The sequence below is a fragment of the Bombus affinis genome, unplaced genomic scaffold (genome assembly GCF_024516045.1).
Source record: "Bombus affinis isolate iyBomAffi1 unplaced genomic scaffold, iyBomAffi1.2 ctg00000068.1, whole genome shotgun sequence".
NCBI classification, from domain to species: Eukaryota; Metazoa; Arthropoda; class Insecta; order Hymenoptera; family Apidae; genus Bombus; species Bombus affinis.
In genome coordinates, this window is record NW_026108822.1 from 939,777 (window position 1) to 955,366 (window position 15,590).

The 15,590-nt window shown below is 41.3% G+C and overlaps 3 protein-coding genes across 3 annotated transcripts in view; 1 reads left to right on the plus strand and 2 right to left on the minus strand.

The window, feature by feature from the left end:
* The window catches only part of LOC126926987 (A disintegrin and metalloproteinase with thrombospondin motifs 3-like), a 120,878-nt gene that overhangs the window by 36,359 nt on the left and 68,929 nt on the right, over window positions 1-15,590 (minus strand). The gene's annotated exons all lie outside the window — the stretch shown is intronic.
* LOC126926969 (uncharacterized) overlaps window positions 1-15,590 on the plus strand; it is an 85,502-nt gene that overhangs the window by 6,071 nt on the left and 63,841 nt on the right. The gene's annotated exons all lie outside the window — the stretch shown is intronic.
* The window catches only part of LOC126926974 (uncharacterized), a 118,613-nt gene continuing 116,226 nt past the window's right edge, over window positions 13,204-15,590 (minus strand). The window contains exon 2 of the transcript XR_007715044.1: window positions 13,204-14,258. The gene's annotated coding sequence lies outside the window, so the exon portion shown is untranslated. The remainder of the gene's footprint in view (window positions 14,259-15,590) is intronic.

A 15,590-nucleotide genomic window follows, 5' to 3' on the forward strand; every position in this document is an offset into this window, starting at 1 on the left:
AGGATCGCGATGTTGGATTCTTCGATTTCGATACAAAAACGTTTCACAGATTTCGACGCGGGCAATTTAATTAAGAGAACAAATAATTTGTTTATAAACTGCCAATTACGTGCCTTGAATTTCCGATATATGCAATAAATTTCATTGCTACTTGACCTAAGTGGGTCATAAAGTTGCAACCGTGTAAACCGTGCCACGTAATTTTATTGCATTCAATTTTCCACGTTTCCAACAATTTATCAAATTAGAATTTATCCGCGCATCGTACGAAATTTTTCATAAAAATTGATTAATAATAGTAGATATATAGCTCCTCGTATTCGTAAAACAGATTTTTAATCTGTAAACAACGAATCGTGGTAATTACGATACGATCGATTTTCAACTTAGCAAAATTTGTTTCCATTTAACATTCACATCCAGATTGTATTTCCTTTGTAATAAATTAATTATATAATTAAATAAATTTATTATTCGAACCGATATTCAGATACAGTTCGAGTATACTTGATAAATTTTCAGACTCGATTCTCCAAGTCCAAAATGAGAACGTTTTATCCTATACTTTTTCTTCATTTTTCCACAAGGATTCGCGTTGTTCTCGCTTTCAGACGTTGTTCCGTTGCATCCTGTATATACGGAGTGTGCGAAAACCGTGTGTTTAAACCGTCAAATTGTAAGGAGTTGATTTACAGACAAGAAGAAGAAGAAGAAGGAAGAACTTTATATAATGTTCGTCAACGGACGTTTCTTTACAGAATTACAAACGAGTATCGTTCGTACGAAACAGGTAACGACGCGTTTTCCATCGCAGCGTGCAAAAGTTCGCTGTATTATCGTGTCAGCTCAGTTGCATGCTTTTTATCATGCGACAACAAGCCCGTGTCGTTAATAGCTACAATAATGATACAATGAAAAATTATTATCTGGTATGTTTGATTGGTCGTTGGAGAACGTTGTCCATGTGCTCGGATAGAAGCCTGACATCGATCAACGATGGGAGTAATACGATCTCGTACACACAATTGCTAACAATTCGATCGAGTTGCAAAAACCGCGTGTTTTTACTCGTTGCGCTAGTTGTTCACGCGAACTCGCATCTCCAGAATAAACCTTCCGTTTTACAGTTGCGAAACCATAAATACAGAAAAGAAAACGCAGTTATTGGAACTCTGACGAAACGCTGATAATACGGTCAATTGTTGCGTGCCGTGAAATGGAAAATTCGTCGTTACTTGTTTCATACGTACGATACTTGTTTGTAACTGTGGAAAAACGCGTTTATTGCCCAGCTTCGTACGACATGTTTTTCGGTAAATATTTACAAAGCGGACAATCTCGCCATATTCAACGGCTTTGAAATATGTTTGCCAAGGCTAATATTCCGAACAACTTTTTCCTGTAATACTCTTTACCGTCGCTCTGCTTTCCGCGATATTCGCCGCAATTTCTGTCTCGACGACAGCGATGATTTCGTAGTTTCGCTTTTCTCGATATCACTGCTAAAGCTTTTCCTACCTCGAATAACGACGCAAAGCTTCGTATGAATCGTATCTATCCTGTTACTTGATACGCGAATTTAATTCGGGGTAGCCTCAGTGATGTTTCTTCCCTGTGCGAGTTGAAAATGATTATCAGAACTGCATATATATATATATATATAAATGTACGGACATCAACGTCCGAGACGTTCGTCCATGCCAAACGGTAACGCGTACAGGAAACATTTGTTCAAAATGACTTTGACTTTAGCTATATTTTTAAATTGGAATTAGCTAATGGTCGTTCGCTTTGTAAATGATTATTTCTTTTTCTTCTTTTTGCCTGCAGATTAAGCCCTCCCTGTTTGACGGTTTAAATTTATTAAATTAAATTTATTAAACCGAATATATATATGTCGGATCGTCGTTAAGATTTGAGTTAGGGTTGAGGGCGTGAAACGAATCCCTATTGGCGCTAGACGGGATCATTATGCAATAGAGGAGATATTTACTAGTGCAAATATGACTATGATGGAATTGGACAAGTAATCGGATAATTAGGTACTCGAGAAGCTAATGACAATGATCCTGGGCTCACTAACGAATCCGCGGTCAAGGGGATGACGGACTCTACCTTTCCTCAGCGTCTAAGTTGTACTCAATGTTAATGCACGAGGCAATCACTACGTATCTGAGAGTTACTTGAATCGTCTTTGAGATCGTACCGGAGAGTGGTTCTCCATCACGGTAACGCTGTCGAGGAAAACTATGATGGGTGTGCCCAAGGGCACGAAATCATCGAATTCGTGGAGAAAAGCCTTCATTCGGAAAGTGAGGGAAATTGGCGTTACTGTTAATTGGTCAATTTCCATGTTGGTGGTTAGGGAAGGGTGCTAGCCGCCCTTAAGAGAAAGTTCGAGAAGAGGAAGCGTCGTTGGTGAGAAAAATAGATTTCTCCTATTTTCTCGTAGTTGGAACGAGGACTGTTTGTCGGTTTGAAGGACTTTAGTTAAACAGATCTTAAGATTTATAGCAGGTCCTCGGGCTAGCTGAACATGTACTGTGGAGACGCGTCGACATCTGGTAATCATCTTACTCAAAGAATAGAGTCTGCGTGTGGCGAGCCACGGGACAGAAATCGTTGAAATGCTTACCGTCGTGCCCCGTCCTAAGTATTTCTTTTAAGGAGAGCTATAGGGTTACTTCATGCCTTTGTTAGACAAAACGTTCATCCCTTGACCGCGACTACGTTCGGCGACTGGTTGTCGCCTCGAGCCCGAGCTCACTATCATAAATCTCAAATAAGTACAGTCGAATCGAATGACAACAGTTTCTTAATTCGGCTATGGTGAAATCCAAATTACAATACTAGGGGTCTTCCCAAAGTTCCGAAGGGAAGGTTCCAGTATTCTTTCATCTCCGACATATATATAAATATGTCGGAGTGAAGTCAGGATTAATGAGATGAGCGTTTAATGAATTTTCATTAGGGTTGGCCATAGCCGTGATACGATGGAGAGTTTATTAGCACAGACTCATTAACAGGATTGGGCACTTGTAGCACGAGTGATAATGACCTTAGGTTCGAAACGAATCCGCAGTCCACGGGACTCTTTTATTCTTTACTCGCAGGCAACGCCTAGGTGGTACTCTCAGTTAGCCCGCGAAGTAAGCACTCTATCGAAATGATATCTTAGTCGATGAAATCGTACTCGAAGCTCTCACGATGACACTGTCTAGGAAAAACTGCTCCACTCTCTAGCGACACAAGGTCTTTTATATTCGTTGAGACAAGTCTTCGTTCAGAGAGTGAGGGAAATTGCCGTTGTTGTTAATTAGTCAGTCTTTGGAAGTGTCCTTCACGGAAAAGACTGTTTGCCTATTTTCGTTAATCAAGGTTTAAGGTTTATGACGGGTCGATGTTTTGCGAATATGTCTCGACAACCGGCAATCGACCTACCCATAGAATAGGGTCTGCTTATGACGAGCCATAAGACAGAAACCGTTAGTATGCTTACTGTCAAGTGCCATTACAACTATTTCTTTTTATGAAGGGCTATAGACTTTTTCATGACTTTGTTAGAAAAACGTTCGTCCCTTGACCGCGGCTACGTTCGGTGCCTGATTGTCACCTCGAACCCAAACTCATTCTCATAGATTGCAGGCAATTACAATCGGGCTGAAGGACGGTGATTGTTTAACTACGGCTATGGTGAAATCCAAACTACAATATTAGGGGTTTTTCCCCGGTTTCAACGGAAGGCTCCGGTGTCTCTCCATCTCCGACACGGCCATTCTGACTATCACACGTCCTCGTGTGTAACTAAAATATTGGATTTTCTAACATTAGATTCGATACAATTAATGTTATTTACAATTTGATTAAATATCCAAATAAGCCAAGGGTCCAGGGTAACAACAGAGTTCTGTTCGTAGGTTTGATAATAAGAAATTTGGAAGAAAAATTTAATATTCGAGGTGATAGTTGCATCCTGCAGGTTATCAGTCGGATCGTAACGGCATGCTGGACCAGTCTCGATTTCGCACCCCAATGGATCTCGTTTTTCTAGATCGCACGACCACACCAAACTTCGTAACACTATAGCTCATGGTGCGCGTGAACACATCACTTGCCCCTTTACCAAGCTTCATAACTCTATAACTCATGGTGCGAGTGAACACATCACTTGCCCCTTTACCAAGCTTCATAACTCTATAACTCATGGTGCGAGTGAACACATCACTTGCCCCTTTACCAAGCTTCATAACTCTATAACTCATGGTGCGAGTGAACACATCACTTGCCCCTTTACCAAGCTTCATAACATACTCCGTAAGGTGCTACGGTCTTTGTGCTAAGGATCTCCCGAGATCGAGGTACTCATATCGTCGTGGTCGCTATTATTGTCATCACTACAGACATCCAACTCAGCAGGAATACGACTATCCGGCATTTTCCTCAATCTGTCGTGGCTGTACTTATACGACCGTTTTCCATCCAACGTTTTTAGGATGTATCTGTCTCCTTCCAGAACCTCTGCTATTACCAATGGGCCTCTAAACTTTGGGTCTAACTTAGTTTGGTTCCTTTCTTCACTTTTTCGTAACACGAAATCGCCAAGATTGAACCTAACCACTTTAGCTTTAGTTTTGTCAAACCTATCTTTATTGTACATAGCATTCGTTGTCATTTCTCTTATCGCCTGTTGTCTTACGTTGGAGATATCTATTTCCCTTTCCTCGACATTGTCGGGTAGCAGTAAGTCGTACGGTCTTGCTGTCCTACCGATTAGTAGTTCTAATGGACTTGCTTTAGTCACGCGGTTAGTGGTGCAATTCAAGGCCAATTGTATCTCTCCAATCGCGTCTTGCCAAGACCGTCCGGTCGTTTCTACTGTCGTGAACGTATCTTCAATGTACGCATAACACGCTCTACCTGTCTATTGGCTCTACTATCATCGGTCGCTATCAAGTGAACTTTAATTCGTTTGCTTTCGCAGAATTCTCGAAATTCATTACCCTTAGAACATCTTTCCTGATCTGCTATTATCCGGCAGGGACTTCCAAATAAAAATATAGCGGGTTTATGCGCTTTAATGGTGTTGCGGGAATCTGTCTTGCGAGTGTGATGCAGGTATACGAATTTAGTGAACACATCGATCAAAACAATGACGTACTCCTTTGAATCGCTTTTACCACTCAACTTGCCTGTTATGTCCATGTGGACCGTATGCCAGGGTATGCTGATCTTAGGTATAGGATGTAGTTCGGCTTGTATCTTACCTGAACTAGCTTTCGAAACTTGACAAGCATGACAGTTCTCAATGAATCGGCGAACGTACTTCGCCATCCCTTCGAACCAGTAATACTCGTACAGTTTCTCGAGCGTTTTCTCCTAACCTAAGTGCATAATTGACTGATGCACATGGTTAATAATAGACCATCTAACACATCTTGGAACAATAGGTAAACTGAGAGTCTTGCCTCTTCTTTGAATTTTACGGTAGAGTGTACCGGACCGTAATTCGTAAGTGTTCGCGATGTCTTCCGCGAGCTCATCATTTTGCAACTTTTCGACAATTCCCGAAATTTGGGGGTCACGACGTTGTTCGGCTAGTAGCCAGTCTTCCGAAATTTCGGCCAGATTAACCATTTTCTCTTTGATTTTGTCGAATCTAATAGGGTCAACGCCTGTGGGATTTCGCGAAAAGAAATCTACGTGGGCCATTCGCTTGCCCTCCCGATACACAATGTCGAAGGTAAACGTTTGCAAGTAAGCCCGCCACCTGTGTACCCATTCAAATCTACTTTGCTCTTAGACGCCTTTAATGAATTGCAGTCCGTGACAACAAGAAATTCCCGTCCATGCAGGTAGTGGTGGAAATGTTTTATGGCGTTTACGACAGCTAATGTTTCGAGTTCATAAGAGTGATATTTGGATTCCGCGGGGCTGGTTCTTTTACTATAGTACTCCACTACTCGATTTTTTACTTTCCACCTTGTGCATCAAAATAGCCCCAAATCCTTCGGAACTAGCATCGGTATGTAATCCTATTGGGTAATTGGGGTCAAATAGCATTAACACCGGCGCGTCGGTCAGAACGGAGATTACCTCTTGTCTGATCTTTTCGTGCCTGTCCGCCCATGCTATATTTTTACTGCCCGACGTAAGCGCGTACAAGGGTTTTAACAATTGTGCAAATTTAGGGATGAACTTCCGAAAGTACGAGGCTAGCCCTATGAACTGCCTGAGCTGTGTGACGGTCGTCGGCGCAGGTAGGGAGCTTAAGGCATATACTTTACCCGGGTTGGGACGGACTTCTCCGTTCTGGATTACATATCCCAAATAGAGTATCGACGTCTTCAGGAAAGAGCACTTAGAAAAGTTAAACGAAAACCCGGCGTTTACAAGGATACTCAACACGATGTCCAACCTCTCTAAGGCTTGATCTATTGAGTCGGCAATAATTAGGACGTCATCCAAATAGACAACGACGTAGGAATACGCAAGGTCGCCCAGGGCATTGAAAATGGCCCTCTGAAAAACGGACGGTGCATTTTTCAATCCGAACGGCATCGTTACATACTCATATTGTCCGTCGGGTGTAACGAACACTGTATACTCCGCTGAATTAGGATAAATAGGAATTTGGTGAAACCCGCTGGCCATATCCAGGCTAATAAAATATCTTGCCTCTTGTAATCTCGCGACTTGATCCGCAATAAGGAGTAAAGGGTGCCGATCCGCGACGGTACTTTGATTTAGCTCTCAGGGATCCACTCGTAATCTATCTGAGCCCTTTTCTTCTTCACGAGTTACGTAGGGCTCGCGAATGGCGAATTACTAGGCCTTATGATCTTTGCTTTAATTAAAACGCTTATTTTCTCACGTACCGCTCTTCGGTTCTCCTCGCTAAGTCTAGAAGGACTTCCTCGTACGGTGATGTTAGGATCAATTAATCGTATTTCTAACCGGCCTGTATTTACGCGAATACGTAGGAAACCCGTAACGAATGAATCTTTGAATTTGTCGGGAAGAGAAATTGATCGACTTTTATTATTACCATGTACATCAGTGTCCGCTTCATTAACGACGATCTCGTTTGCAGTAGTTTCATTACAGACATTAATTATTTTTGTTTTACACATAGCGAGGCTATTTTGTGTAATGTTAGGTCAAAACCCAGACTTAGAGTTCCGCAACTAGTCGCGATATCATATTTTCAATAACTATCAGCGAGAACATGAGAAATTATCTTCGATGTAAAAATCATTAATACACACAATGAACAAATGGGAGGCGTATGTTTAATACCGGTATTCCCTACGCCTCGCATTACTAATATGTCAGTCATTCTTTTGCCAGAAAGTCTTGAGGCCACGGACTCTTTAATTAGTGAACGCTCGGCTCCCGAATCGGAGTAAAATGGAAACGACTCACCCTGGTGACTTAATTTACCGGTCGTAGATGTTTCACTCGGTCTTTGCCCTCGCGACTGAGTCATCTGGCGCATGATGCCCATAAGTTGCTCCATCGTTACGTATGGCCCTGATCCCACTTCTGATGTCGGAGTGAAGTCAGGATTAATGAGATGAGCGTTTAATGAATTTTCATTAGGGTTGGCCATAGCCGTGATACGATGGAGAGTTTATTAGCACAGACTCATTAACAGGATTGGGCACTTGTAGCACGAGTGATAATGACCTTAGGTTCGAAACGAATCCGCAGTCCACGGGACTCTTTTATTCTTTACTCGCAGGCAACGCCTAGGTGGTACTCTCAGTTAGCCCGCGAAGTAAGCACTCTATCGAAATGATATCTTAGTCGATGAAATCGTACTCGAAGCTCTCACGATGACACTGTCTAGGAAAAACTGCTCCACTCTCTAGCGACACAAGGTCTTTTATATTCGTTGAGACAAGTCTTCGTTCAGAGAGTGAGGGAAATTGCCGTTGTTGTTAATTAGTCAGTCTTTGGAAGTGTCCTTCACGGAAAAGACTGTTTGCCTATTTTCGTTAATCAAGGTTTAAGGTTTATGACGGGTCGATGTTTTGCGAATATGTCTCGACAACCGGCAATCGACCTACCCATAGAATAGGGTCTGCTTATGACGAGCCATAAGACAGAAACCGTTAGTATGCTTACTGTCAAGTGCCATTACAACTATTTCTTTTTGTGAAGGGCTATAGACTTTTTCATGACTTTGTTAGAAAAACGTTCGTCCCTTGACCGCGGCTACGTTCGGTGCCTGGTTGTCACCTCGAACCCAAACTCATTCTCATAGATTGCAGGCAATTACAATCGGGCTGAAGGACGGTGATTGTTTAACTACGGCTATGGTGAAATCCAAACTACAATATTAGGGGTTTTTCCCCGGTTTCAACGGAAGGCTCCGGTGTCTCTCCATCTCCGACATATATATATATATATGTCGGAGATGAAAGAATACTGGAACCTTCCCTTCGGAACTTTGGGAAGACCCCTAGTATTGTAATTTGGATTTCACCATAGCCGAATTAAGAAACTGTTGTCATTCGATTCGACTGTACTTATTTGAGATTTATGATAGTGAGCTCGGGCTCGAGGCGACAACCAGTCGCCGAACGTAGTCGCGGTCAAGGGATGAACGTTTTATCTAACAAAGGCATGAAGTAACCCTATAGCTCTCCTTAAAAGAAATACTTAGGACGGGGCACGACGGTAAGCATTTCAACAATTTCTGTCCCGTGGCTCGCCACACGCAGACTCTATTCTTTGAGTAAGATGATTACCAGATGTCGACGCGTCTCCACAGTACATGTTCAGCTAGCCCGAGGACCTGCTATAAATCTTAAGATCTGTTTAACTAAAGTCCTTCAAACCGACAAACAGTCCTCGTTCCAACTACGAGAAAATAGGAGAAATCTATTTTTCTCACCAACGACGCTTCCTCTTCTCGAACTTTCTCATAAGGGCGGCTAGCACCCTTCCCTAACCACCAACATGGAAATTGACCAATTAACAGTAACGCCAATTTCCCTCACTTTCCGAATGAAGGCTTTTCTCCACGAATTCGATGATTTCGTGCCCTTGGGCACACCCATCATAGTTTTCCTCGACAGCGTTACCGTGATGGAGAACCACTCTCCGGTACGATCTCAAAGACGATTCAAGTAACTCTCAGATACGTAGTGATTGCCTCGTGCATTAACATTGAGTACAACTTAGACGCTGAGGAAAAGTGGAGTCCGTCGTCCCCTTGACCGCGGATTCGTTAGTGAGCCTAGGATCATTGTCATTAGCTTCTCGAGTACCTAATTATCCGATTACTTGTCCAATTCCATCATAGTCATATTTGCACTAGTAAATATCTCCTTTATTGCATAATGATCACGTCTAGCGCCAATAGGGATTCGTTCCACGCCCTCAATCCTAACTCAAATCTTAACGCCGACCCGACATATATATATATATATATTCGTTTGTACTACGATTACTCTCATACTCTATGTATGGTATTATAATATCGACGCTATCAGTTCTTACAGTATCACGATCAGAGTCAATTTTAGAATAGAAGAAGCAATTAACGGCGGATCGCAAAGTAAGAAGCTTATAACATAATTGGCAAGGAAGTCGATAAATCGATCAACCAATCACCTACATCCAACCGTCTAACGAAAGATGAAAAGCCATCGCGATAACGATCCTTCTCACCTGCAGGATTTTCCGGATTCACAGACACGAAGCTCGAATTATTCCTGATCGACCACCACTTTTCGTTTTTCGGCTGAAACATCACATGCTGGCCACTCGGCAGCGGCTGAAAGAAGAACGATCTCTGCCCGATCAACATCAAGGCGTACACTTCTTCTTCGCATATCGTCACGACGACGAAGGAACTCGCGTCTCCTTCCAAGCTGCCTTGTCGAAGATCGCAGTTCGCCTTGGCGTTACGTCGCTCGGACTTGGTTTTACCCTGACGCACCCAATTCACGGTGAAATTCGACGACAGTATCAATCGATCGTTGGCCATGGTCCTTAAGGTCCAGTTGCTGATCTCGAGGAACACCGGCTCTTAGTGGAGATACTCGCGCCAAGTTTCTCGGTCTTCGTGGGTCGATCTTCTGTTCCGCGCGCTCTCATTCGGGATCACTCGAGGGTAAACGATCTCGTACTCCTGCAAGCTTTGCAGAAAGTCGCTCATTCGCGACTTAGTAGCGATCGTGCCGAGCAGCCACGTGGCGAGGAGAAAACTGGGAAGTTTCGATCGCGTCATGTCTCGCGCGCTTTGATCGAAATTTCAATAGGATTTTCTGGCTACCCAAAACTCGCCAGGCATGCTCGTTCACTCGCAGACGTAGTTATCGCGATGAAAGCAGCTAATTCGCAGACCCGATATTCTCATTTCATTTCGCCGGTTCGTAACGCTTTCGAAACGCCGTGTCATATAGACGCGGATGCGACGATACTCTCGCGTTCTAACATTTTCAATGTCTCGCGCTTTATCACGTAGCTCGCGCGGAAGTAATACGAAGGTGAATCGTTGGTTTTAATACACAGGGTGTTGTTTAATCGATCGTATAATGGAGAAAGGAACGATTCTACGGTACACCAGAGATGAAATGAAATCATAGAATGCAGTGGTTTTGTAGGTAGTGCTTTATCGAAAAGATTAACCGTGAATATTTGCTCGACCTATTTATACCAAATTGATACAGAATCTTAAAATACAGACGAATCTTTCTCAATTTCCTTCGATCATCGTCTCTAGGCGTTCGAAACTGCCTCGTTGAATTCGAACGTTCGTCGATTTCCTTCGACGTCTTTCAATTTCTTCTTTTTTCAATCGCCGTTCGCCTTCTCAAAGCTGTCTTCGAACAGAATTCTTAGAACGACTTCCAATTCCTTTCGATTCGTCCAATCGTTTAGCTTTACGAAACTGTTTCGCTAAACTCCTTTTTCCACTGTACTTGCGTATCGTAACCAACTCGTGGGCGGTAACTCGCGTCGATTAACGATTCACCACCAGTAAAGTAACCGGGAATGCAGCAAACTAGTAGTCGGTAGAACGAAGCGGAACGTAAGTGGAGCGAGCGATAAGAGCGATCGCGACAATCGCACGCCTCGCCGTGCGATTCCCACACGAACGAATCATCAAATTCGAGCCAAAGATTCTCACCAACTCGAAGATTCGCGCCAGTATTTTCCACGCGCGCGTCACAGAAATTCGAACGACTTTCGCGAAAAGGACGGAAGGATAAGACGATCGATCGGATCTCGGGTCGATCGCGATACCCCCGGACAGAAGGTTTCGACGAAAAAGTGGAGTAGACGCGACGAAGGAGCGTCGTGCAGCAACTGGTGGCCAATTTATTCACCACGTGCCGTATGAATTTAATTTTCTTTCGCGCAAGAACGATCCACCATCGGAGAAAGTAGAATATAATTAATTTCGATCTCGTGTCGATCGCGACGTTCCGGATGGAACGTTTCGCCGAAGAGGTGGAATAAACGCGACGAAGGAGCGTCGTGCAGCAACCGGTGGCCATTTTTTCCACCACGTGGCACCACGTGGAAATTTAAACGTTTTCCATGAAAATGATGCACCATCGGTAAAAGTAAAATACGATAATTAATCGGTCGTCGAGTCGAACGTGATATTCCGGATAAAATTTTTCGATGAAAAAAGTGGAGTAAACGCGACGAACGAGCTTCGTGCTACGACTGGCAGCCACATGGAGGGATGAACGCGGCTGGAAACGCACGCGAGTGCAGCGGCGAATTGTGCGTAAGAGTAAGCGCGAACGCGAGACTGGAAAAAGCACCAGCGCTTACCGCCCACTGAAGTTCTAATAATGGCAGCTTTATGTGCAATCACCGAGAAACGAGGATGCTGGCGAACGCATTGTTCGACCCCGACCGAGACGATTTAACAAGGGCCGAGGATTTCATCTTGAACGTTGCTCTTGTCACGACCGGCATACTTCAAATCCGATGGACCGATGATGGAGATAGAGATGTGGCGGCCTTGGCGACAATGTTGTGTACAATTTTCTAATGTTATGTGTCCACGAGAAAATTCCCATTCTATTGGGTTTTCTCAAAAGTTTCTTTCGTTTTATAAGGAAGTGACAGATGCACATCATTTTTTGTTTTACATTATGATCCATTTTGTTCTATTAGTAGAAAACGGATCATACAAAATTCAATAAAATAATATAAAAGAAAAAATGTTGTGCATCTATTATTTTCTTATAAAACAGACAGAGACTTTTGGAACAACCTAATATGTTTCTCATTGACATCCTTGGGAATTAAGTAGAGGATAATGGAAAAATGGAAATCGATAAAAAGTATTTATTATTATATCGAGAGTTTTAATGAGTTTTTTTTTTTTTTAGAAAAGTTTGTTACTTTATACAATTTATTGGTAGTGTATTGCTATAACAATTTTTCTAAAATTTACAATTTAAATTACATTGGTTCGTTGAACGATCGAGTAATAACTCAGCAGTGTTTTAAATCTCATTCTCGTAGATTTGATTGTATTTGTAATTATTATAATTATGAGCATCGTATTCTTAAGAACATCCCCTTTTTACATTATCAATTGTTCTTTGATTTATCGACATCATTAGAACGAGAACATCATTATTATTTCCTTATTTCTGAGCTTCGTATTATCGATATCGTCGTAATTTTATTGACTTATTAATCAATATTCATCGTAATATTATTATGAAACACATAAGGAATGAAACTCCATGTACACATTTATAAAATGAAAACAGCATTTTCATTGGTAATGCGATAAATCTTATGTATCGTGTTGTTGTGTAATATTACAGTGTATGTTACAATGTACGTATAAACGCGTTAATAGAACCAATTATTCTCATCGGCGACTAAAATGATTCACGATCGTGTGTTACTTCGTCTGCAATGTCAGGACGGATACATGATAATTGTTAATGTAATTTGTAATACTAAAGCTAGAAACAGATCGATCCCTCTTATCGTCAGATCGTTCGCAGCACCGGTACCGATATTGCAAAACGATTTCTCGCAGCAAGTGGTGCAAGCGGAGAGTTTTGTTCGTTCACCGACCACTATACATCCGGAGTCGCATTTGTTAGTACACTTTCTCTCCACCGACCAAGTTTGTGGACTAGACGTTGAATCTTCGGTGCTGGTAGTGTAAGAAAATCGCTTTACCTGAAGAGAAAGAAGCAAACGTGAAAGGAATATTTGCAGATTTTAAACTTTCACGATGTTCGTTATATGACATGTCCTAGCGGATCGCAAGAGACACTCGTACGCTAAAATATAGTATTTCTTTTAATTTTGTCCGAGTACGAGCTCATTTTGGGCGGCATTAAACCACGAACTTGATAGTATCGAGCGAAAAGAGAAAAAAGAAGACTGAAAAGAAAAGATGAGAAAGAATTCTACATGTACGTAGAATGATTCTTGATACTAAAATTAAATTAATATTTGCAACAATTCCTTGTTTCACTCTGTATGACATTTCACATTGGAACTTGTAACGAACACGAGTGAGTGTGAACGTAACATATTTTTAGTCAAGGGAATATCAATTTTCCAGAATATCTCGCATCATTTCCAGAGAATACGGCTCGTTCATGGTTAATTCGGTCGGTTAATATCGATTACGGATTTCGTAAAATTTTTGCCGTGTATGTGCAAACTGTACAATTATATCATATCCAATATCATTGTTAATTACCAATAAATAAGAAGAACAAATAAAAAATTGCATTTGCATATTCCCTCAAATGTGTACACCATGTACATATGTTCCTATAAAGCGGATTCAATTTCAATAAAGTACGTAATTATTATGAAACTGAATTGATCGACTATATTGAACATTTCCAAACACTAAAATCGCGTTATGAACGAAATGAAACTGTGGCTCTATCTTGAACAGCCTTCTCTCGCTCTCGTGTTGACGATAACTAATATCGCTTTTAGCTAGCTGTTTGCTATATTCTATTTGCTTTAAAAGCACGCGATCAAAGCAAAATATCAAACATCTGCTGAAACACGTGCGTGACCTGTGTATAATCAACAAGCGTTTGAATCGCTGTTATCATTTGTCATTACCATACAGGTCCTTTTATCACCAGTGCACTTGTGCCCGAAAGTGGTGAAGTTTCCGGTCAGATTGGCGCATCTCTCTCCATCTTCCATTGTATCACACTGATGACACCATAAATCGTTTGCTCGTTCCGACGCTGCGTGAGTTCGATGTTCCGTAGTTAACAGTTGGCCTGATCATCGGACACAATCAACCGACAAATACGTATTAATTAATAGAAATCGTGATTTATCCTAGATTTCTAAAGATTATTAAAATCGACGTAGGAATCGGACGTAAGACGTTGGGCAAATCGTTGTCTACTTTTTAATGCTTCGCATCTTTCTCTCTTTTATTTCTTAGAAATTACTTCCTTCTACTTCTTCCTTTCTTTCATTTTTCAAACAAATGTGTCGTGCTTTCATTAACGTCAGATTTTTGTACATTTTTGTAAAAATAAATAGATATTAGTCTTGACATTTACAGACACATCGGCGATATGCGTAAGATGAAATTTCGTCGCGTTCGTTGACAAGATTGCTAGGAAGATTGCGGAAAGGGATATCATCGAGGAAATCGTCTAATAAGGTGAAACATCGGTTTAGGTTTCTTATTTAGAACGGAATTCTTCGGATGTTTAGCTTTTCCGTCGAATAGCGTCTCTAACGATATTTCGCCAAATTTTCCTGCTGTTCTTGCGATACGTCCGACGGTAAGACTTGGCAAGCAAAATATCGTAAACGTATCCGGAAATTACGAAAAATTTATTTCGATTTATTTCAATTAAACGTATTCCGAGAGCAGCAAACGTATTCCTTATCCATTGGCAGGTAATCAACGAAATCATACACGGGTACTTAAAAATACCTACAGTTATGAAAGATATTTCCAAGTTCGGAAAAACGCTTCCACGCAAGTTTGATCAATCGTACCAATCCTCTAGAGTTTCAGCTTCTTAACAGATTCGATCATCTCCGAAGACTAAACAGACGGTATACGACTACGTTTGCATCTACACGACAATTGGATCTACGCAAGACTGCAGATTCGATATCCACGAAATATTCTATGTATATTTCATGAAGTTAAAAATTATACTGTTTTATTTCACATCTGGTTCCAATAGAATAAGATGGATTAAACGTAATTCAATAAAATAATTTAAAACAAAAAATGTTGTGCGTCTATTATTTCCTTATAAGATAAAAGACACTTTTGGGACGGTCTAATGTTAAAAATTCTCTGTGAAAGTTGATTGTAATATTCTTCTTATCTAAAGAAAAAGAGAAAATAGAAATAGATGTATTCAGTATGAATTATTTATTTTATACATAGGAAACATAGGCAAGACGGTAAATGAAAAAGGTAGCCTCGAAATGAGAATTCATCGCGAAGCTTATCACGGAAGAAAAGTCAATTAAATGCACCGTGTACGATGATCGTTGTTTACACGATTCGTAACACAAATGGCTAACACCTACGAGTGAAGGCTTCAACAGGTGCACTTTCCTCTATATGCAGTTTA